A 23,440-nucleotide genomic window follows, 5' to 3' on the forward strand; every position below is an offset into this window, starting at 1 on the left:
CGATACAATCATATAAAAGTGTCAGAAAAGTCCTTATTTGGAACACTTTTCAACTCGGGTGTCACATTGGTTTTAATGTGGGTTATATCGTCAACCCTTTACCCTTCACGCGAATTTCTGCACTTTTGTCATTTTGTGGTAGGTTCGTATTGATAAAACTTAGTTTCCTCCCTTGTAATTATTTTTCAGAAAAAAAAATTGTCCACGTTTGTTATTTCTATCAAGTCGCGAGAAGCCTCTACACGTCGTTGTTATCTGTTTGGGAGTCCAGGTGTGAGGGACAAACTTAGTACACAGTTTTCTCATCTGATTCTGGAGAATGTCTTAACACCTATTTTCAGTCCGTTGCTCCATTGCGACTTGTAACAACGTTGACAACACAGTATTGCACAGACACTACTTAACCTTCTGGGTCCCAATAGAAATAAAAAAGAATAAATTTTAAAATTGGCACCTTCGTTATCATAGTAAGCAACGAATACAAGAAGAAATTAGCAGAAAGCGGTTTCACTTTGGAAGCTCTGGGACGTATGGTTTTCGACCATGCATAATTTCATTTGGTACATTTGAAAGTAATTTTTCATTTCTCCTAGATACAATTCCAAATACCAAAATTTCCATCAACTCTTACCGTCCAAGTTCATACTGCCACAGTGGTTTCGATTCGAAAGCACTCAAACGCAGTATTACTAAATAAAATTTACACTCCAATAACTTTAGATACACCTACTTTCACTGTCAAACTCAATATGAATGCGACTCTTCTAATGCACTACATTCGTTGAAGTAAAGTCAGAGTATAACTGTGTGTCTGTCTTACTGAAGCATTGGTGAGTTATGCTAAAAGCACTGGTACTTCAAAAGAAAACGAATAAAATGATGGTTGGAGGCAGAAGCCACTGGTGCTAAGAGGGTTAACACTGCCTTCTCACAGCTTATGATCGAATACACATACACAATATTGCTCACAAGCGTTAGTCCCAGCTGTAACCGTACCTAGTAAGCTGCCGTTGCTTAAACGCCATGGTTAAAAGTCACCATCGGAACGTTTTAGACGGACGGTATTATTTTCTTTTTATCAGTACACGAAAATGTTTTAGCAGCCACGTCAGCGTATTCAGACTTCACTGATGTTCCTGCTGCACGAGGAGAAGCACCATCGCTACGTTACTAAGAGAAATTCCGCAGCGTCCTTGACGTTTTTTTCACTTCATCGAACGCGTAACAGCAAGCATTTGAACACAGATAAGAGCCAGATAATCCATACAAACAGGTACTGAATTACAGCACAAGCAATAAGCCTCTGAACTATGAAGTTTCACGAAGTTAAACGAACATACGAGGGTTGGAACATAGTGTTAACTATCTATTCACAACCGATACAAAATAGTTACATGTTTGCACCTGCTACTGTCCTTCAAAGCAGTCACCAGCGTTGTGTAGAACCCGTTGCCAGCGATGTGGAAGGCGTACTTTACCGTTAGCAAAGCCTGTTCTGTTGATGTTGCGAATGGAGCGGTCTAAAGTTATGGTGATTCTCGTGTAGGACTGATGGTGTTACCCTAACGCATTAATTCCTCAACGGCAGACCGTCAGTGCACAGTATTATTGTTCGTTTTTGGAGCATCACCTGCGACGAGCTTTACGAAAGAAGCGGCGATACTTTCTGGGCAACCCACCCATCATTTCGCACGACAAAGCGCGGGCGCATTGAGTGCAAGCTGTGGCTGCTCTGTTCGGTCGATGGGACTGGAAAATATTGTACCATCCACCATACTCCCAGGACTTAAGTTCTTGGATTTGATTCCGAAGATGAAGGAACCACTTCGTGGCATTCGCTCCAGAACTGTTCCAGTGATTCGACAGGCAGTAGACTTCTCCATTCGCGCCATCAACAGAACAGGCTCTGCTAACGGTATAGTACGCCTTCCACATCGCTGGCAACGGGTTCTACACAACTCTGGTGACTACTTTGAAGGACAGTAACAGGTGGCAACATGTAACTATTTTGTATCGGTTGTGAATAGATAGTTAACACTATGTTCCAACCCTCGTATGTTCGTTTAACGGCTGTGAATAAATAGTTGCCACTATTTAAGTTTCAACCCTCGTATGAATTCACCTACCAATTCGTGCCACTGATTCGTCCTCTGAGGGTTTAGTAAATATGATCATGGCAAAACCTAGCACAGCTAAAGGAAGCATGGCCTTTAAGACTTTCGTGCTTTGTCACTGCGAAGGAGTTGTTAATTAGTCGCAATATAGATAAAATCGAAGTAGACGATACCTAGACAACTGTCACACGGGAATTTTAATTCCTATTTTCTGGTACGATGAGTCCACTATATCATTTCAGTGCTCCAACTGAAGAAAACATTTATAAGTAATTATAGGCAGGCTGATAACAGTTGTAAATATACTTTTCTATTTATGAACGTTAATTTGACTATCGAAGAACTTAAATTCGGATCGCTGGAGAAGGATGAAATTATTCAAGAGCAAACCAGTACGACAAATTTACGAGCCATTATAACTAGAATGCCAGCATCCACCTTCTGCTGAACAGCCGACAGAAAGTGGCGTACCGTGTTCTTACTTGTGATGATCGGGTACCAAGTGCCCGTTTAGTTTTTCACCTTTTTCGTGGCTTTTAAGTAGACGTCTAGATGTACATTTTCGAATTAAAGCCTGTTACCTGTGTGTTTGGGTTCTTTATTTACTTACACGAATTCCTCTGCGAAAGATTATATCAAAGCTTAGGCTTGTGGTGACGGGATTTACAATTTCCTTACAACTACGAGTAACGCTATAAATAGTAATGAAGAGGTGCAATGAAAGACTCATATATAAGCGTCATTACGAACTTATGCTTAACAACATAACCTGGCCAACCTCTCTCCTCCTGCACGGTTTTTTGCTCTCTACAGCTTGCTCCAGTACAATGAAAGTTATTCTCTGATGTCTTATTACACATCAAACCATTCTGTTCCTTCTCGTCAGGTGATTTTTTCCACATCTTTCTCTCCTAGCCGATTCTGCGAAAAACCTCATTTCTAATCACATTACTACACCGTATTTTCAAAAATGTTCAAATGTGTGTGAAATTTAAGGTCACCAGTCCCTAAGGTTACAAACTACTTAACCTAAATTATCCTAAGGACACACACACACACACACACACACACACACACACACACACACACACACACACACAGAGAGAGAGAGAGAGAGAGAGAGAGAGAGAGAGAGAGAGAGAGAGAGAGAGAGAGAGAGAGAGAGAGAGAGCTACGACCGCTCGGCTAATCCCCTCGCGGCACCGTATTTTCAACATCCTTCTATAATACAAATTCTCAAATGCTTCGTTTATCTTCTTTTCCGGTTTTCTCAACATTCCACGATTCACTTACATACGATCGTTAGCGGAAAGTTCAAATACAGGCCGGCCGCTGTGACGGAGCGGTTCTAGGCGCTTCAGTCCGGAACCACGCTGGTGTTAGGGTCGCAGGTTCGTACCCTGTCTCGGGCATGGATGTGTGTGATGTCCTTAGGTTTGTTAGGTTTAAGTAGTTCTAAGTCTAGGGGGCTGATGATCTCAGATGTTAAGGCCCATAGTGCTTAGAGCCTTTTTTTTTTTTTAATACAGTTCGCAGGTTTTATCCATAAGGTAATAAGCCTACTATCTCTGTATGCCAAGTAAAACCACCAAGGAATTGTAATTAAAAAAATATATATATATATATATATATATATACTTTTATGTACTCTTAAGACTTAGCTTCTAATAAACGTAATAGCGACGTGTCACTAGCGGAGGAGCAAATAGGGGCTGCTGTGCCTGAAACGGCAGGAAAGTTTAAGTTTTTCGCTCCCTCAGTTGTTGTGAAGAACCGGAAACTAAGCATGACGACTACGTAGCTATCTTCGTGACTTACGCTATCGTTTGCTGACTATGAATCAAATGAGGTGCAATCGAAGTGAGGCTGAAAATGATTCATCGCTGATTTATTACAATTGACAACATTTTACCTATACACCTATTACCTTCGTTCAATGCACTTTAATGATCGTGCCACGCCCGAGGACCTACTGGAGACGCCAGCAAAGAGCCCCGCCTGCGCAATGCTTCTTGTCCACCATGCAAGTGCACCCAGCAACAGTGTGCGCACGCTTTACGACCAGAGACGGCTCACTTTTGACAATGAATTTAAAAAGCGGAGGCTTATGGCCGCACAAACCGGCCCCAGACGCCGTTAAGCAGCGGAACAACAGCTGCAGGGGCCGTAAAAGGCCGGCCGGCCAGCCAGCCGTGTTCCGCAGACGTCCGCGCCGCTGTCAGGAGCCCCTCTAATTGGCAGCAGAGCGGTAGCAGGGAGCAGGGCCGCACGCTTCCCAGAAGCGGCCAGAGGACGTTTACCGCCGCACAAAGACCTCTCCGTCAACACACCTGCGTCTTACCTCGAGAAAGGTGAAGCACCGCCAATTGCGCCCACAGTTCCTACCATTATGCTCTTCAACGCACGTAAAGGAACGGGCGTAACTGCTTCCCGCCTTCTGCACAGTTTGTAAACGCTACTAGATTGCTTAACACTGGTACCTGCTGAGGCAAAAGAAGTCCCTTCCCACCTCAAAGTCTCTGCTAAATTGTCGTATTGATTGCTCAGATCTAGTAATGTAGGCATCACTGTTACTGATTTCCAGTTTCGTTACTACTGCGCTGCTATTACATGATTTAGCAAGGCTATGAAAGTAAGCGTCATTAGTAATAATTTTACCAAAGAACAACAGCCCCATGGGAAAGACTATTTTAACGTATCGTCGACTTCGATATCTAAGACCGTGGGCTAAATCAGTTGGCCAACTATAGGCGAGGGAGTGAGTAGCGGATTTATTGACGAAACCATCCCATTATTCATAGAAAGTCACTTAAGGAAACCACAGATAGGCTACGTTTGGAACGTCAGACATATATTTCTGCCTCAGAAAGAAGCTCCACCTCTCAACCATTGCGACGCCTCTTCCGATAAATCAACCTGAAGATTACTTTGAATGCAATCATGTGTTACAAGGCAAGGCCTACTGAAGGTCCTGGTAATCAAACCGAAACAGTTTTGTATATTTCAAACGCACACCTTTCCCCACAGGTTAATGCAGAAGTTAAGCATTAGAAAATAAATATTTGGACTAACAGCTGTTTGAATGTTAGACCACGAAACTTCCAATTACTTTACTTTGCGTGTGCATGTATGTGTTAAGGGAAAAACGTAGTCTCACTAAAATTGTTATACGACTAATTATATTAATTTAACTTTCCCTGCAACTATAAACAAACACATCCATTAGAAGAATCTAAACTGTAATTACTTGTGCTCCCACAGAAAAAAAAACCATTTGCTCAACGAACATTATCTGGGCAAACGCGGAAGGCGAAGATCGTAGGACAAACAGGCATTTTAATTTCCCAATAATAATAATAACGCAACCTGGAAACTGTCGCTATGACACCAATAAGCCACCGTGTACAAAAACCGATTATGCGTGTAAGCCTGGAACACAGAAAAATAACGACGAAGTAATTACAAGATTACGGAATTACAACGTTAAAATTCATTACTACCACACCCAAAGTGCGATCTATTCCTTCCAGGCTTCGGCAAACGACAGGGTAAAATTAACAGCATGAAGGAGAATACGGGTACGAAACCTCTAATACGTAATAAAATACCCGTGGAGGAAGTTACTACCATGTGATATGACACGTATGTCAGTTACGACTTTGTTAAGTTGGGAAGTAGGTCTCAATGAGAACGCAAAGATGTGACAGAGAAATTCATAATAAGCAGACACCCGCCTGATTAGTGTATTCATGGTCGATTAGACAGCATGAAATCAAGAGACACGAAGTGAGACGCATGGTGACCACAGATTTTCAGCTCTTGAATAGAGATGCAATAGTTACGTGCATCTGAGAGTAATGAGAGACGAGTTGGCTCAGTTTTCAAACTGGTAAAGAGGAGCCCTGTTGTCAGAGGAGGGAAGCAGAGCAGGGAATGATTAGTCAAGGGGCCGACCACCAGTAACTGTGTTGTCCTTGGTAAAATACTATTACTAGCATTCCCTATTAAGCTCAACCGAATGTGTCACCCGCTGTATAGCGGAAAAAATGTATGTACGCTATTTTCTATAATAACTTAAACATTATCTCATCTGAATTTTTAATGGACGCACTCTGGTAACGACAGTGAGCAGGTTTTTATTTTATTTAATCAATTTACATGCAATAAGTACCTATTCTCGAACTAACACTAAGTGACAAAATAAATATAAATATAAAATTAAATAAGTATTCTTTGGAAATAGCAGTGGCAAACTGGGTTAATTTAACACTATTTCTTAGCCTATGTGGTCATAGCAATGAATCAGGTACAAAACAATTACAAATGGTAGTGCCAAATATCTATTAGTAGTAACCGAAGTTTGGTGTATAAATTAAGGAAAGTAGCTACACTTAGTGTGACGTCATTCGTGAAGGTAAGGGGGGGTGGGGGGGAGTTAAGGGTCAAATCTTTCTTTTCGCCTTTTATAATACTGACGTGTAGTGTGATAATCGCAAGCCCACAAGAACTTCATAAACAACTTACTTGACAGTAAGAATATCAGCAAACAAAGGAGGCAAATAAAATGAGTTATGTCCAACTTCCACAAACTAAATTTTGTAGTTGTTTGGCTGGTAGAATCGCGTATGAACGGCAAGAACATTGATGGCTTAGCTACATGTGTATTAAGCCGGTCAGGTTAGCCGCGCCGTCCAACGCGCTGCTTGCCGAGTGGGAAGGCGTGCCAGTGCCAGTCCCCGGCACGAATCCGCCGGACGGATTCGTGCCGAGGTCCTGTGTGCCGGCCAGCCTGTGGACGGCTTTTAAGACTTTTCCACCGACTCGGTGGATGTGGGCTGGTTCCCCTTATTCGGCCACAATTACACTGTGTCTGCCACTGCTGTGAAAACACCGTTTCCACGTGCGCATACACCATGATTACTCTACCACGCAAACATTTGGGGCCACACTCGTCTGGTGTGAGACGTTACCTGGGGGGTCTACTGGGGGCCGAACCGCACAGTGACCCTGCGTTCGGTGAGGGGTGGCGGTGGGGTGGTTTGGTGTTGGTGGACTGCCGTGGCCTGTTGGGTTGTGAACCACTGAGGGCTACGGCGGGGCGAAGCCTCTCCGTCGTTTCTAGATCGCCGGTTTAATACATACATGCATACATACGTACGTACGTACGTACGTACGTACGTACGTACGTACGTACGTACGTACGTACGTACGTACGTACGTACGTACGTACGTACGTACGTACGTACACTACATAATATAGGTTTAAGTTTTATTCTCTGTCTATTTTATCCATTCATTCGGATAGGTAGTTTACGGCAAAGATTAAATGTGGTATGCCCGCAGCAATCAAGGCTGTGGAAGTACCGGGGAAAGATGAATCTTCTCATGTTTGTAAAAACTACAATCGGATGTTTCATCGGTCTTATACTGTCTTCCTTTTGTCGTCCGTGACAGGGAGGACGTAGATTTATGTTTAGTTCACTAATAGGCTGGCCGCAGTGGCCGAGCGGTTCTAGGCACTTCAGTCCGGAACTGTGCGACTGCTACGGTCGCAGGTTCGAATCCTGCCTCGGTCATGGATGTGTGCGATGTCGTTAGGTTGGTTAGGTTTAAGTAGTTCTAAGTCCTAGGCGACCTCAGAAGTTAAGTCCCATAGTGCTCACCGAAATGAATACTCTCTCACCGTGTTTAAAAAATCCTAGTACAGTTGCACGTAAAATTTGTGCTGGATAAAGAGTAGGGAGGCTAGCCACTGTCCCCAAAGGAGTGAGGGCACCGCTCTGCGCACGCACTCGCACCAGTCTCTGTACTCCTCGTCCGCTACAGGACGGGGCGGGGCGGGGAGAGTGGTTGGCAGAACAGGGCAGGCTCGCCTGGCAACACTCCCCGTAAAGTTTCCACTGGCAGCGGCGGTGGCGGGTGGCGATCGTTAAACAGCGGGCAGGCACGGCACGAACCGAGGCAGGGCAGCGCCGCGCCGGGGGCAGCGCGCAGATATCGACCGGAGCGGAGTGAGGCCGTGGCGGAGGCGGCAGAACGCGTGCTGCGGCGAGGGTTGGCGCGGTAGGGGGGGGGAGCGGCAGAGGTGAGGCCATGCAGGCAGGCAGCGGCCTGACGAGCCGCCCGCCTTGAGGCAGGTCGCGGACCCTGCCGGCACGCCCACGCCGCACGTGTGTGCCGCACGTCACCGCCGGGCTGCAGTCTCACTGCCTGCCCACTCTCCGTTCCCAGTACGACAGGTGCACTGCGTAGAGCAGCGTTTCTTAATGTACTGATGTAAAAAAAAAAATCCCAAGCCCACGGAGGAGTTGGGCGACACGAAGTTGCGATCGTGTTTCTACGTCTGAATTTGACGTTTTGGTGATATTGCGCGCCAGTCGCATACGAGCGGCAGTAGTAGCGCCACTACGAAGACGCAAATCAGGTTAAGTACACGCTGGTCGTGACCGTTAGTCGCCTCTAAGACTGGACGTGGTGGGTTCATCTTACAAGGGGAGACCACCAGGTTGTAGTCACGGATTTACTTCAAACTTCGTGCACCTTTAGTTAGAAATTGAAACAACGTAATGTGCAAGTGGGAAGGTACACTACTCTGACAGTTCTGAGAAAATAACAAGAGAATTTTTACGCGTCTATTATGTAACTCATGTATCAATGCGAAGGAGTCGACCGCAAGCAGTCAAGTCATTGTGATCAAGTGGTTAGCGGTCGCGTTTCGCGAGAGGGGTAGTGGACGATGCGACGGTACGAATCCTGTTTCCACTTTTTAAATTATATTTTTGTCACAACTGGTAACATAATTCTTATGACATCTGAGAGTTATATAATGAAAAAAAGAACATTTGCGTTTTCATGAAACTCTAGTGAATTTCATATGTTATTTGACTAATTATATTTGGAATTAAATTCTCAAGAACGAGAGACAGGTTTGGAAAGAACAAGTTAAACCTCCATATAAGTAATGATGCCAACGACGTTATTCACAAATAGTAATATAGTAAGTCACAGCGTGCCAAACCACAACAATAATGTACAATAACTCGTCGGATGTGCTCTCGACGTAAGACGTTGCAGAATGGTATTTGTTATACAGCTAAGCAAAACAAATTGAAACCTCACGCAACCGTTGATATATACACGTTCATCTTACGAAGCTCTAACGCTAATCACTTGACCACCATGAACGATAACGTCTGGCGCCTATGCAGAGAGGCGTAAGCCAGATAATAGATAAAATAGATGAAACTTTCGATTCTCTCGGGGTTGTCGGACTAGTATACCTTCCTACTTGAACATAATGTTGATTTAACGGCTCACTCAAGGTGAACAAAGTCTGAAGTAAATCTGTGATCGCAACGTTGTGGCATTTCCTTGTTAGTCAAGATTGTCTTTAGGAAGGCAAAGGCGTGATTATCAACACCTCATAAAGTTTCAAACAGCTGAACGTTCCTTTTGCGGTGTTACAGAAAGACTTTCCAGTAACGTAGCCACTGTACATGATTACTAGCAGCGGTGGTCACGACGATGTACGAGTGCAAGAAGTCCGGATTCCGGACGGCCACATGCCACGACGGAGAGGGAAGACCGTACTGTTCGGCGTAACAGCTGTGCCGGATCGTACTGCATTTGCAGCATCAATTTGACCAGCAAATGGCACCAGTGACAACGAACTGTTACAAATCTGTTACGCCAGGAACTGCTCCGAGCCAGATGTCATGCAGCGTGTATTCCACTGACCTCAAACCACCCACATTTCCGCCAATTGTGTCAAGCGCGAGATCAACGCAGGGCATGGAGAAGGCCTATTGTGTTTTAAGATGAAAGTTGGTTCTGCCTCGGTGCTAGTGATGGCCAAGTATTGGTTAGGAAGAAAGCTCTGAGCCTGAGCCTGCAACAACACTGTCTGCCTGCTACACACACTGGACTAATACCTGGAGTTGTGGTCTGGGGTGCAATTTCACTTGACAGCAGGAGCTCTCACGAGGCTATCACACGCAGCCCGACTGCTGATTTGTATGTCCATCTAATGATTCGGCCTATTGTGCTGCCATCCATCAACAGCATTCCAGGGGGTGTTTCCCAACACGATAACGGCCCCTTGCATATCGCTGTTGCAAACTAACATGCTGTACGGAGTGTCGACATGTTGCCTTCGCCTACTCTAACACCAGATCTGTGCCCAAGGGCAACTCCAGCGTCATCCACATGCAGCATTAGCCATAGCTGTACTGACCGACCGAGTCCAACAAGCACGGACCTCCACCCCACAGACTGGCATCCAGCACCTGCTAAACACAAATTCACGCACATTTGCATGCTTGCAGTCAACATTCTGGCGGTTGGATCAGTTATTCATATACCAGTATTTCACATTTTCAATGGCTTATTTAACGGTTACATTAACCGGTCAACTTGCAAGGTTGATCACTTAAATATGTTACCAAGACAAATTCAGTCCCGTGATCTCATAACTCAGCATTAATAATTTTTTGGTGTTGCAATTTTTTTCTGTCATGTTTCAGATATGCGAAACCCTTTCTTTTTTTTCAAGGTAACTTGATATTGACTAGCATAATCAATCAGGACTTCTATGATTAAACGGTAAAGCATCACTAGCATTGGTTCTTATTTCGATCCTACACTTTAGCCTTTATGGATGGAAGTCTAATTCTAAATCTACACATAGGGAGACAATTACTGAACTATATGAAAAAGGCATAAATTTGTCACAAACTATGGCGTGCACACACACACATTATTCAACAAGTAACCGTCACTACAGACATTCGGACTTGGGTTATGGTATGTTCGATGCGTCTGCCGTCATTGGCGATGATGTGGCGCAGACGAACAGCGAAATTCTGCAAGGCACGCTGAAGTGTCGTAACATCGATGCTGTCGATAACCTCCTGAAAGGCTGTTTTCAGCTCAGCAATGGTTTTGGTGTTACTGCCGCACACATTGTCTTCAATATAGCCGCACAAAAAGGAATCTTGTGTGTTCAGATCAGGAGAATATGGCGGCCAGTCGAGGCCCATGCCAGTGGCCTCTGGGGGCCGCATTCTGGCTCTGAAGTACCCTAAGTGTTCCTCTATGACATTGAACACACTCCTGTTTTGATGGAGTCGGGATCCGTCTTTCATCTTGTCGAAATCAGTCACACTTACGATAAAGGGGATGAAATCATCTTCCAAAATCTTAAAGTACCGCTCGGCAGTCACTGTCCGATCAAGGAATATCACACCGATTATTCCGTGACTGGACATTGCATAAGACCCAGTCACCCGTTGAGGGTTAAGAGACTTCTCGATCGAGAAATACTGAGTCTCAGACCCCCATATGCGCCATATTTAGCTTATTGACGAATCCATCCAAATGACAGTGGGCTTCGGCGTTAAACCAACATGTGCATACTAATTCCCATCACGCCCCACGGCCAACCGTGCAGTATGAACGTCCTAAAGGAAACCATATAAAGTTACGACGGTTATATTTCATATAGTTCACTAATTGTCACCCTGTACGACTGCTACTGGTTCCCTTTACTGTACCATTTATTGAAGCGATGGAGAAACAACTGCCCTAAACGTCTACGTACCAGTCCCAATTTCTCTTGTCTTCGCGTTTTAACCTAGATGTATGTTGGTGGCACTGGTATCATCCACCTGTCTGTTGTAATTAGCGATCCTCTGAACTTTTACAACAGTGTCTCGTAGGGTGTTTGCTTGCCACCAGCAATTCCATTTGGGTTCGCGAAGTATCTCTGTAACACTCGCATGTTGCCCGAACCTACCGCTTAACCCATCTGGCACCACGACTCGTATGTTTCCTTGCCTTCCTTTAACCCGACCTCGTTCGTTCAGAAACATTCTAACAGTACTCATGAGCGGGTCGCATTAACGTTCTGTAAGTGGTTTCCCTTACAGATGAGCTACATTTTCCTAGCATTCTCTCAATAAATCCAAGTCCACCCTTCGTCTTCGCTACGATAGACTGAGCTCTTTTCATTTAATGTCGCTTGTCAAGTTGCCGCCGGCCCGACCGGGCGTGCGGCGCAAAGCGGTTGCCGAATAAACAATAGCCATAATGCTGACGCTACATGAAAATGTCTACAGCCGGCGATCTGACAACGTGACAGTTTGCGATACCACAAGCATTCAATGACAACATTAAATATACATTAACAAGAACTTCACCACAGATAGGTAAACGGTAATACTGTCACAATACATGTGACTGCAGAGCATACGAGAAGATAACACATGAAGTTCAAAGTGTGGTACTGGATAGTCGATGGAATGTGACTATACTAAGACAAATTTTTTTTTAATGCGATTACGAAATCATGAACGCAGAAACGGCTCTGCGAAAAATGCTATACGTGAAAAGGTCGACCGATGCGAGTACGACGTGTTTGGGCAGGTAACTCGTTTTGCCCCTCACGTTTTAATGGTTATATTTATGCGTCGCAGACACCTGAAATACTAGAAACGTTCGCCAACCCCACAATTTCTACGTGTTTGCTCTCTCTCTCTCTCTCTCTCTCTCTCTCACGTCAACTGCCAACAGTTTTATCCACTTGGTGTTAAGTCTGAGCTGCTTGACTGACATGTCACGGCGCAGGACAATGGCCATTGGCATGGTTATTAATGGATTTGACATGGTTAATTTTAAGTCGCGGCCAGATGCCGTTCCTGTTGCCACCCCTCCTCCACCCCCAGGGCGGAGCATGCATATCCAAACTTCAACGTGCAGTGTTACACACGTAAATGCGAGCGAAAGTTTTCCAAATGTTAGCTGATCTTTTTACTGTGGCGGGACTTCGGCATTAACCTAGTCTGAAACTAGTTGGATGTGTGCTGTAGGAACCACACTCGTCTTTAATCGGATAGGCGGGTTCGATCCGGGGCCCAGCGCTTTGACACACACGGCTATCCTGGCGAGTTTTTCCAATTTAGTGATTGCACCAAGCCTATTGCACTAATGGTCTTTTGCCGTCATCCGTGCAGGACGTCGGAAATCTGACTGCCAGCGGCGCTAAAGTAAATACGTTAGGAAAATTAAATTGGTATTTATACATTCTGATCTGGAACGCGATGTTCCCCAAAGGCAGAGTTTTGACAAATTATTATTACTATGCGCTTGTGTTGAGCTAACCTTTTCATTTGTGTAAGTCGTGAAGTGACAATCTTCACTGCTTTTCATAATGTCCAGAAGAATCTGCGTCTGTGTGAACACACTAAACCAAAATACTCCACCGTACACACAGCGTGTCTGGAGGTTTCTCTGGTCAAGGTAAAACACCTTTATTTGACGTAAAAGTACATTACCATTGAAACTGCAGTTCCAAATAACGCTTCGAACATTCCACGGAGATAACACACATCCATCATGAACGATCGTGATACCCCTCACTGGAACTGAAGGCGCCGATGCAATTTCACATGTTTGTGATCAGCCTGCGCTATCTTCAGACACTAAATGTGATTATGCACAATTATATATACACTTTATCACTAACCCATAGAATCGGAATTCTAATCACCGAAGTGACTTTGTTAGTATCAGTCTAGTCAGCACACAGCTGTAACATTTAGATGCAATGGTTTTACCACGAACGCTTCATTTCCTAATAATCTGCCTAAGTCGAAAACGATTTTCTAGTACTAACTTAAATTTTTATGCTTCAACCACCCGTCGTGACTAGTTTTCGCCCCTTGGTAGTGAGCGAATCGGCACAGTTTTAACCTTCGTGGACGCTTAAGTAATAATAAATGGATATTATTGGTTCAAATAAGACAGCGCCCTTGCTGGAGTGTATAATTTGGTTTGGTAAATCAAAATATTTACACAATATGTGACCAGCCACGGGTACTCTAACATCCCCTGCCGTTGGAGAAGGGGACATAAAATCTTTAATTGTGGACGCTCTTAATTCCGCAGAGTTATTGCGATGAGGTCCATTTCTACACCTGTACTGTGCAAGTAAACATGAGTTGAGTGGTGGTGGTGGTGGGGGCGGGGAGGGGGGGTACATGGTGTCTCCGACATCAGTTCATGATACACACGAAGAAAGATAGTAGTTACAACAATACACAAGCTGAAACCACATCTTGTTTTATTGTTGTGGTCATTAGGTGATACTGTAATAAGAGATCTGTTGCTTCGGGCGAGTTGGAATGTCAGTGCTCTCTATTTTGTAAGCATTTCTTACGCCGTCTCCTCGTGGAGTTTTTCCGAACGTTTCCCTGGCACACTCGGCCCACCTAAACGTTGACCAAGTCCGCTGCTCTTTCTTGAATTACTTCTATGGGCAGATGCTCAGGACTTGTCGCTGAGACTTTCTGTTCTGATTCCCAACAGAAAAATAATTTTTAATAAAGAAGCGACAGCATGTGGCTATACAGTCAGAGCAGTGATATTCATGTCTGACCGGTAGCTGTGCCATCCATCTCTTTACTTGGGCCGGGTGCTCAATTCGATCTGTGTCAACAGAGCATATACTGCTCAGACATGTTCTACGTCTACTACGCGCGCCCATTGTGCACAGAAACGCTCGGTAAACCGTGCTGTAGGGCCGCCTACTTGAAAACTGAAGTGCTCTTACGATGTATATCCCTTACATGTTAGCCCGCCGGAGTGGCCGAGCGGTTCTAGGCGCTACAGTTTGGAACCGCGCGGCCGCTACGGTCGCAGGTTCGAATCCTGCCTCGGGCATGGATGTGCGTGATGTCCTAAGGTTAGTTAGGTTTAAGTAGTTCTAAGTTCTAGAGGACTGATGACCTCAGAAGTTAAGTCCCATAGTGCTCAGAGCCTTTTGAACCTTAAATGTTCTTGCCCGCCAGCAATATTTCTCTCTTATCAAGTAAAAAGCGCCGGTGTTACCGGGATTTGAACGCGAGTCCTCCGCATTGTTTCCGGAAAATTAAAAAACTGTGACTTGGTACTTCATTTCATCACACATACACAAAGAAGCCATAGTTTTCGAAAAGGTGGCAGATGTTGAATAATACTTAACTGATCTGCTTAGTTTGCAAGTGATGACAACGGTTTGCAGAGTGTTTAAATTTCGAAGAAAATTAATGAACTAATAAATAATACTAATACAAGAGGTTTCATATGTTGGTAGGGAGTTGTTTTTGCACCTTTCACGAGATGGGCACTTGCCTACCACCAGTTTCGTAACTGGCGACTAAGAACAACGGAATTATCAGCTGTCGCTGCCTCTAGAAGTCTGCTGCAGAAGGTTGTTTAGTATCAAAGCATTTACGCACGCAGCAGCTAAGTGCCCTTTGCGTCGCTTGTCGCGGAATTCCTGAACTCTTGCCAGAACTTGCATCATGCCCGGCGGCCAAAGAGTGAATAGAATTTAAGTGAGAACTTGGCTGTGCTAGCGCTACAGGATGGCTGCTTGCGCAAGCGCGAAGACGCAACCACTGTACACGAAACCTTATATGGAAGTATCGAAAAAATGTAAAGACTTTTGTACACTCCCATGCATCACCTTTCACCGGTTTCATAGCGTCGTCGAGGAGTCTGTTGCCGGTGAGCAATCTCTAAGGGTTGAGAACCGAGACAGAGGTCAGTACTTTTAACACCTGCAAATAACTCTTCAATAATTTACGTGATTGAGTACTTGGGTAAAGCAGTATTTCTCAGTCTTGTCATTCTACTTCTTTGAACAGTTCCGAATCAGATGCCGAAGAATTCAACAGCCCGCTATAACAAATAGTTTCTCCGAAGCGGATGCTATTATTGGCGCTAGAATACTAATTTTAGTAACTTCAGATATACCGTACCTGGAGTATCAGCGACTCCTTATGAAATACTGCTCCTGACTTAACTAATTTTTTTTTTTAAATTTTCTGCTAGCATTTGTCTTGACATATAACCGACAACGGTAACCAGAATTTAAATGAAAGGCTAGTTGTGTCGAGATTGGTACATACTAGAATGAAATTTTCACTCTACAGCGAAGTGTGCGCAGATATGAAACTTCCTGGCAGATTAAAACTATGTGCCGGACCGAGAAACTGGTTTGGAAGGTAGGAGACGAGGTACTGTAGGAATTAAAGCTGTGAGGACGTGCCGTGAGTCGTGCCTGGGTAGCTCAGTTGGCAGAGCACTTACCGGCGAAAGGCAAGGTCCCGAGTTAGAGTTTCGGTCCGGCACACAGTTTTTATCTGCCAGGAAGTTTCGTTGCTGTATACTTACTTTCGTAAACTTAGTATTTCATATATATATATATATATATATATATATATATATATATATATACCAATGGATAAGAAGCTTTCAGACTCCGTGCAAAACAATCTTTTATGAAATACTAAGTTTACGAAAGTAAGTATACAGCAACGAAACTTCCTGGCAGATTAAAACTGTGTGCCGGACCGAAACTCTAACTCGGGACCTTGCCTTTCGCGGGTAATATATATATATATGTGTGTGTGTAGCACTGCTGTTTGTGAATACTAACGTTGCATACATTTTGCTCGAAAGTGGCTAATATTTTCATTTACTAATAGTTTCCGATGAATTCAAAAACTAATTTTCTACTGATGACGTGTTTTACACGAAAATGAGTAAAAATTTCACGGAAATGCAAATATATCTTGATGGACTTAGTACGTATCGTAATAGTTGAGCATACCCTTCACTGCAATGAGTAAGGAAGGTATTTCCCACTCTTTGCGTCTTTCTCTACCATTTTATTCCGCCCCCACCACTCTAACCTAATTTACTATCCCTTACTGCTTAAGAATTTCTTCTCTGTGAGCCTTTAATTTGGAACTGGGATTATTACAGTCTTTTTCAATAAAGGGCTTATTTCGCCTGTGTCATATCTTACACATCGTACTGATACAATTTTATCGGATAAGTATCCCAGTTTCTACGGCAAATCACATTCCTATTAGAATTATTAGCTTCTGCAAGTTGTTTTCCGGCTACCCTGGAGACTGCTTTGGACGATATGTTACAGACTGCTCTATAATCCCAAACGTAAAATGTCTCGACTCGCCGATACAAGGCGCTCGGACGTAGCCAGCTCACTGGAGGAAGCTGAAACCAGTGCCAATCTAGGCTGCTAGCGCGAGAATGGCGTCTGAAAGGGCGCGCCGCCGGCCGTAATGACTGCATTTGTGCCTGGAGCGAATGACGTGACGGCGCGCCTTCTGGCAGCATACCAAGCGGCCATAGCGGCGCCAAGCCGTTGAGACGAGTCTAGTTGCCGCAACAGGTGTCAACAGCGGCGTGAGCTGCACGACAAATAGCTGCCTAGCGCACGTCCAGCGAGGGCGGAAGCACGCGCCGCTACCGTTCGCCACGGCTCCCACACGCGACAGTGGCAGCGGCAGCAGCAGCGGTCAATACCACGCGTAACGAGCAGCCTGCTTCATAGGCGTACCGTGACCACCAGTTGTTTTTCACAGATAGCGGTCGCGGCCACTGAACACGGTAACAGTACTCCAGTCCTTTGTTTCCTGTGGAAGAATATTCCGCACAGTTCTGAACATGAAGTCGCTGATAGTTTCACGAAATACAATATCTTATTACGTGTAACGTAACAGCGGGTAGCAGTGTACGTAATGTCTTACTTTCTGATATACTTTCAGATTTTTGTTTTAATACTTCGCTAATTCGGTTAGTGAGAGGAAACTAGAAGGGAGAAGATGAAGTCCCTCAGAGGGGAAAAATTCACACTAGTTAACCGGCAGCATATGCCGAATCAGATGCCGAAGAATTCAACAGCCCGCTACAACAAATAGTTTCTCCGAAGCGGATGCGATTATTGGCGCTAGAGTACTAATTTTAGTAACTTCAGATATACCGTACCTGGTGTAGCTGGTGTATGTCTCAGTCACTGATACGAATCTGGTTCGAATCAATTTTCACCTGCATGTTTCTTTTTTATGTGACCGCCACCTTTGCCGGCATTTAAGGTATGGGAATAAATGTTACGTAATACTATGGACAGGTTTCCATGTCCAGCGCACAGCGCACATTACGACGTCCCAGCATGGTGGGGAAGGGGGGGGGGGGGGGGGGGAAGGAAGAGGGGGCGAGGGGATCAGAAGGGGAATGTACAATACCTCGACTTCACAAAGAGTCACGTTCACAATCAACTTTAGCTAATAAAAGATCCCTTCCAGGCTTAACACTGAATGAACACTACGGCTCTAATAAAGAACCATAGACCACTGTGGCCTTGTTAAGTATGGACTCGGGGTGATGGGAAAAAAAAAATCGTGGTGGTTGTTTGAACCCTACCATTCTCAAAAACAAGATATGTGTTCTCAGCATCAGGTCACCTCAGCCGGTCTCCCAATTAATTTCTTTGGTTTCCCCCAAATCAATGTAGGCAAATCGTTTCCTATATTAAGGTGAAGTTGATCGATCCCTCGTTCTTCTCCTATGATTAAGTATATGGAGATATAATGTATGATTTGCTGTTTGAGCCGTTCGAAATCCTTGCAAATTTTAATTCCATCACAAGTTTCTCCTTATCTTCCCGCGTCATCATTTTCTTCCATGCGCTTCCCTTTTGTTTTAACCTAGTGTCTGAACCTTCTATATTTGAACTTTATAACAATTTTCCCTCGGCTGACTTCCTTGCTTCATATACGTTAGTCCTTTCCAAAATATGCTAAATTAAACACCTATGACGCAACGTTAACCTCTTTTCGAAAACGGGTTATCTGTATTATCGTACAGCTTGCATAATTTTCCGATTTTTTCGTTCATCTTAAGTTTTGATGTTTCATGGTTGTATTAACATTTCTGCCAATCTTCCTTTCTATTTCTAATTTAAAGTTGTTTTAAGGCGTGAATCTTATTTGGTAGCTCACCGGGTTAATGGGATTTCGATTCTGAAAGGAGCCTGCAAATAAGCAAAAGAACTATAATACTTTGCCGTTTCAGAAATAAATAGTATAATTACGTTTTTTTTTTTGCGCCTCAAAATAATCCAACCACGACAGAACGTCACCCTGCTGTGCTGTACCCATTAGGCGAACAACTGATACACCAGCGAAAGATACGTGGAAAAGTTGATCACATTTCTGATGTCATTCTGCTCTGGTACTCAGAATTCCAAGTCGTCAAGAAACCATTCACAGAGTGTCGAGAAGACATTTTCTCTGAATTAGAAGGTTGTTCCCCAGGATTTGCCTGAAACGGTGTTTCCCAGAAGGCAAGTGATGGACGACCAATACGCACTTAATATGAAACCGCAGCGTTAGCAGCTCGTCTACTGAAAAAGCTACAAAGGATGTTCTTCGAACCGCCGCTTCACAATGAACAGGTTCAACGTGCAAAGGAAACCCCCTTCCATCCGTCTTTCATGCGTTACGTTTGAGTCAGCGATGAGTCTTGTCTGCTTGCCGATGACTCAAGCGAGCCTATTCCTGGTTATTAACTATGTTATGGAGGATAACAAAATTATTCCAAAGAGAAGCAGGTTTGCTTCTTACTACATTGGCAGACTGTAAGCTAAGTTGTAAGACCGTGTTGCTCAGCCCGAAGCCCGGTTTGATGCAATTCTTCACGCTCGTGTTTTCGTGCAAGCCTCGTTCATTTCCACGAAACTGCTGCAACCTACATCCATTTGAACATGCTTACTGTATTTGGGCCTTTGTCTCCAAAATTTTTGCTCCCATTATCAAACTCACGATTCCTGGATTCTGCAAGATGTATCTTATTAATCTATCCTTTCTTTTAATCAAACTGTGCTACAAAATTTCTTTTCTCCCCAATTCGATTCAGCAAATCCTTATCAGCATTTCGACCTATAGATGTAATCTTCAGAATTCTTCTTTAGAACTGCATTTCAAAGGCTTTTACTGTCTTCTTGTCTGAAGTATTAATTATTCACTTTTCACTTCCGCGCAAGGCCATACTAGAGACAAGTACCTCCAGAAAAAACTCCCGAACATTAATTTGGATGTTTAATCTCAGTTGTTCAGAAAGGCTTTACTTGCTAAAGCCGCTCTGCATTTTATATCCCTTCTACTTTAGTCACTATCGTTATTTTGCTTGCCAAATAGCAAAATATGTGTACTGCTTTTCATGTCCCGTTTTCTATTCTAATTTTCTCTATCGCCTGATATAATCCCATTGCATTCCATTACCCGTACTTCACATTCGTTGATGTTAGTCTTATAAGCTCTTTTCCCAGATACTATTCATTCCTTTCAACTGCTTTTGCAAATTTACTGCCCTCTCTGACGGGATTTCTGTGATACAGGGGCATGTAGTTATTTCTGCTCCCTGAAGTTAAATTTGCTTTCCAAATTTCTCTTTTATTTCCTTCATTGCTAGCTCTATTTACAGACTGATTAACATCGGGGAACCGCTACGAACCTTCCTAATTCCGTTCTGAACTACTGCTTACCTTCCATGCCCTCCGAGTAATAACAGCCGTATGAATTCTACACAAGTGGCGGATAACTTTTTTCGTTCCCTATATTTTATCGCAGCTACCTTCAGAATTTCAGGTGTTCAGTCCGGCGAACATTACCGAAATCTTCATCTGAATATACAAACGAATAATCTGAAGCCAGGTCGTTTGGCATGAAAGTCTGGGAGGCCCCGTAGGGTAGTTTCAGCCGCCTAATTGGAAAGGTTTTTCCCTGCCCTTCGCGCCCGCAAGCACCTTTCCTTCGCAGAGTAAGAACTGGTTTAGGCGACTAATGGCTGAGTGTGGTGTGCAGTGTCACGATCGTGTTGGACATGATGGAAAAAGGGAGAGGGCGAAACTTGGTGCCGGCAAATAGCCTACTCCTCGCTAACAACACCGAGGGGCCGCCCTGCTTCAAGTCCCAACCAATAGACGGAGCACCATCAACAGTACCAGTGCCCTCACTTCACGAGACCCTGCGGAGTCGTGTGGAATTTAACGCAGGATATTGGTGATCAGGGACTTTACGCCACCGCCTCTCCTTCCGCTTGTGGTCAAATACTGACAGTGAAAATTTCATCCTTCACCAGGATTCGAACGAGCTTATCTCAGAGTCGAGTGCCACGGCACATGCGTGCGTTAGCGACCTCGGCTAGGGAGGAGCCTAGCACGATAGTAGACTTGCACGATTGAAAACCGATCACGGCCCAAGCAACTTTAATAGACTATCTTACACAAAAGAAAAGTTCGGAGTAGGTATTAAAATCCATGGAGAAGAAATAAAAACTTTAAGGTTCGCCAATGACATTGTAATTATGTCAGAGACAGCAAAGGATTTGAAAGAGCAGATGAACGGAATGGACAGCGTCTTGAGAGGAGTATATAAAATGAAAATCAACAATAGCAAAACGAGGATAATGGAATGTAGTCGAATTAAGTCGGGTGATGTTGAGGGAATCAGATTAGGAAATGAGAGACAAAGTAGTAAAGGAGTTTTGCTATTTGGGGAGCAAAATAACTGATGATGGTCTAAGTAGAGAGGATATAAAATGTAGACTGCCAATGACAAGGAAAGCGTTTCTGAAGAAGAGAAATTTGTTAACACGGAGTATAGATTGAAGTGTCAGGAAGTCGTTTCTGAAAGTATTTGTATGGAGTGTTGCCATGTATGGAAGTGAGACATGGACAATAAATAGCTTAGACAAGAAGAGAATAGAAGCTTTCGAAATGTGGTGCTACAGAAGGTTGCTGAAGATTAGATGGGTAGATCACATAACAAATGAGGTACTGAATAGAATTGGAGAGGAGTTTGTGGCGCAACTTGACTATGTAATGTTACTTTAATTACGCAACCATTACGGCACTTCAACTCAACCTCAAGATACCAGCAATATTCTACTGTGTTTCTGTGAAGTAGTTGACATATTTCTGAGACAACATTCAGATTTGATTTCATTTTTGATACATCGATATGTTTATATTGCAATGATATTGTTATGTGTATTCTTTCTTTTGTCACTATGATCTTTGACATACTTGTAACTGTCATTTTTGTGCGCGTAAGCGATTATTAGTTGTTAGAGAGTTGGACCTTGAAAGAAGTCCAGTCTTGGACGTCATCCTGGAAAGACGCGTAACGCAATCAGCTTATAAAATGTGAACTTTAACAGTGAGGAAGATGTTTTCAAGTATGTTTTGTACTGTGAAGAAATGTTGTATGTACAACGTGATATTGCAATAAAAGGAATTTTACATCACCATTGTCCTGCAAATGTGTAACCTTCAAGAAAGTTTTGTGAAGCGCATCTACAAAACTTTTGAATATCGCATAATAAAACCTAGGCCTCTGAGTCCGAGCTTGGAATCACCACCACCTAGATTTTCGACGATTGAGCCGTGGTTTTACGATGATACCACCGTGGGAAACACGAAAAGATGAGTGCCTAGTTTATTCATTATTATATGAAATGACTTTAGTAACTGTGATCTAATGACACCTGCCACATAATAACTTTGTTGTTGCCCCAAAATGCAGTATTTAGCATCGTGAGCAACACCACAATCATCATTAAATTTTGACCTTTGTTGTGGTAGGGTTATTAGAACTAGAAGGAGGGATCGGGCAGTAAGACACGTTCTGAGGCATCAAGGGACCACCAATTTAGTATTGGAGGGCAGCGCGGATGGGTAAATATCGTAGAGGGAGACTAAGAGATACATACACCAAACGGATTCAGAGGGATGTAGGGTGCAGTAGGTACTGGGAGATGGAGCAGCCCGTACAGGATAGAGTATCATGGAGAGCTGCATCAAACCAGACTGAAGACGACAACAACAACAACAACAACAACAACCACCATCTTCCACCAACTTCTTGATCATGCATGCTTGTCCAGCTCGCAGCGACGTGTGATGGCTTTTTTTAATTGATGATCCACTGGCAATCCCTGTAAGCAGGCATCGCCACAAAGTCGGCTCGCGACGTGCCGTTAGTGGTGCGCGAGTGTGTTGCCGTGTGGCACGCCGTTCCCGGCTAACCTGGTTCCAGCGTTCGGCAGCTGCGGCCGTTCCCCGTTCCATTAGTGCGGAAGCGCCTCAGGCCGGAAGTGAGCACAGGCGGCGAGGCGCGGCGAGAGGCGAGCAGCCAACGGCGTTCCCCACTCCGGCAGCTGCCTTCCCCGTTGTTTATTGCCGTCGTGGCCAGATGCCTATCCACGCCACGACTACAAAAAAATCCCAGTTCGCTGTTAGGTTTCGCGACCGCCAGCTCTCTCATACCCGAAAGAATAGCATCTACTGCCCATACTAAGTATCGCTACAGGCCACTTCACACTGGCCACCACTGCACAGTGTACTCCGACTGGCCACCACTGCACAGTGTACTCCGACTGGCCACCACTGCACAGTGTACTCCGACTGGCCACCA

General features: G+C 44.2%; 1 protein-coding gene across 4 annotated transcripts in view; it reads right to left on the bottom strand.

Moving 5' to 3' along the window:
• The window catches only part of LOC126271991 (protein MTSS 2), a 310,108-nt gene that overhangs the window by 189,505 nt on the left and 97,163 nt on the right, over positions 1–23,440 (bottom strand). The window lies entirely within an intron of this gene.

This window comes from Schistocerca gregaria, chromosome 5, assembly GCF_023897955.1.
Source record: "Schistocerca gregaria isolate iqSchGreg1 chromosome 5, iqSchGreg1.2, whole genome shotgun sequence".
NCBI lineage: Eukaryota > Metazoa > Arthropoda > Insecta > Orthoptera > Acrididae > Schistocerca > Schistocerca gregaria.